Source organism: Saimiri boliviensis, chromosome 2 (genome assembly GCF_048565385.1).
Source record: "Saimiri boliviensis isolate mSaiBol1 chromosome 2, mSaiBol1.pri, whole genome shotgun sequence".
Lineage (NCBI taxonomy): Eukaryota > Metazoa > Chordata > Mammalia > Primates > Cebidae > Saimiri > Saimiri boliviensis.
In genome coordinates, this window is record NC_133450.1 from 117285919 (window position 1) to 117287182 (window position 1264).

Here is a 1264-nt window from a genome sequence, read left to right on the forward strand (position 1 = left end):
TGTGATTATTTTTTACTTTTGTCATTTTTCATCAAGCAACAGAGGACCAATGCGACAAGAACACAAATGTGAAATCATGGGCTGACTGAGACGATTCTGTCCATGTAAAGATCCTCTGGAAAAAGACTCCGAGAGTTATAACTACTGTAGTATAAACATAGGAACTAAGTTAAACTTGTACATTTCTGTTGATCACGCCGTTATGTTGCCTCAAATAGTTTTAGAAGAGAAAAAAAAATATATCCTTGTTTTCCACACTATGTGTGTTGTTCCCAAAAGAATGACTGTTTTGGTTCATCAGTGAATTCACTATCCAGGAGAGACTGTGGTATATATTTTAAACCTGTTGGGCCAATGCGAAAAGAACCACACTGGAGATCATGATGAACGTTTGGCTGAACCTCATCACGCGAACTCCAGCTTCAAGAATGTGTTTTCATGCCCGGCCTTTGTTCCTCCATAAATGTGTCCTTTAGTTTCAAACAGATCTTTATAGTTCGTGCTTCATAAGCCAATTCTTATTTTTGGGGGACTCTTCTTCAAAGAGCTTGCCAATGAAGATTTAAAGACAGAGCAGGAGCTTCTTTTCCAGGAGTTCTGAGCCTTGGTTGTGGACAAAACAATCTTAAGTTGGGCAGCTTTCCTCAACACAAAAAAGTTATTAATGGTCATTGAACCATAACTAGGACTTTATCAGAAACTCAAAGCTTGGGGGATAAAATGAGCAAGAGAATACTGTAACAAACTTCGTACAGAGTTCGGTCTATTAATTGTTTCATGTTAGATATTCTATGTGTTTACCTCAATTGAAAAACAAGAATGTTTTTGCTAGTATCAGATCTGCTGTGGAATTGGTATTGTATGTCCATGAGTTCTTCTTTTCTCAGCACGCGTTCCTCACTAGAAGAAAATGCTGTTACCTTTAAGCTTTGTCAAATTTACATTAAAATACTTGTATGAGGACTGTGACGTTATGTTAAAAAAAAAAAAAAAGGTGTTAAGTCACAAAATGCGGTAATAAATATTTCATTTTTGATTTTTTGTTAGGCTTTTGCGTTTTTAATGGTTTTAGGACAAGGTTGCACAATGCCAGCTCTATACAGTGTTAAAGGCAGGTGACAGCTTTTCCCCCCAGCGGTTGAGTATATTTTAAACTTATCAGTAATCTTTAAGCTCATCATCTGCAGCCTTTCAATGTCTGTTGGGCCTATACATGCCACCAGAAGAAAGCTTCTGAAGGGACGAAACTATGTGTACGTGATGA

The 1264-nt window shown here is 37.2% G+C and overlaps 1 protein-coding gene across 6 annotated transcripts in view; it reads left to right on the forward strand.

Annotated features, from left to right (window-relative positions):
• Window positions 1-1041, forward strand: part of MEIS2 (Meis homeobox 2) — a 213306-nt gene extending 212265 nt beyond the window's left edge. For all 6 annotated transcript variants that reach the window (XM_074394115.1, XM_003935738.4, XM_003935741.4 and 3 more), the window contains one exon: window positions 1-1041. This exon is cut by the window's left edge and continues 388 nt beyond it. The gene's annotated coding sequence lies outside the window, so the exon portion shown is untranslated.
• The last annotated feature ends 223 nt before the right edge of the window (window positions 1042-1264 follow it).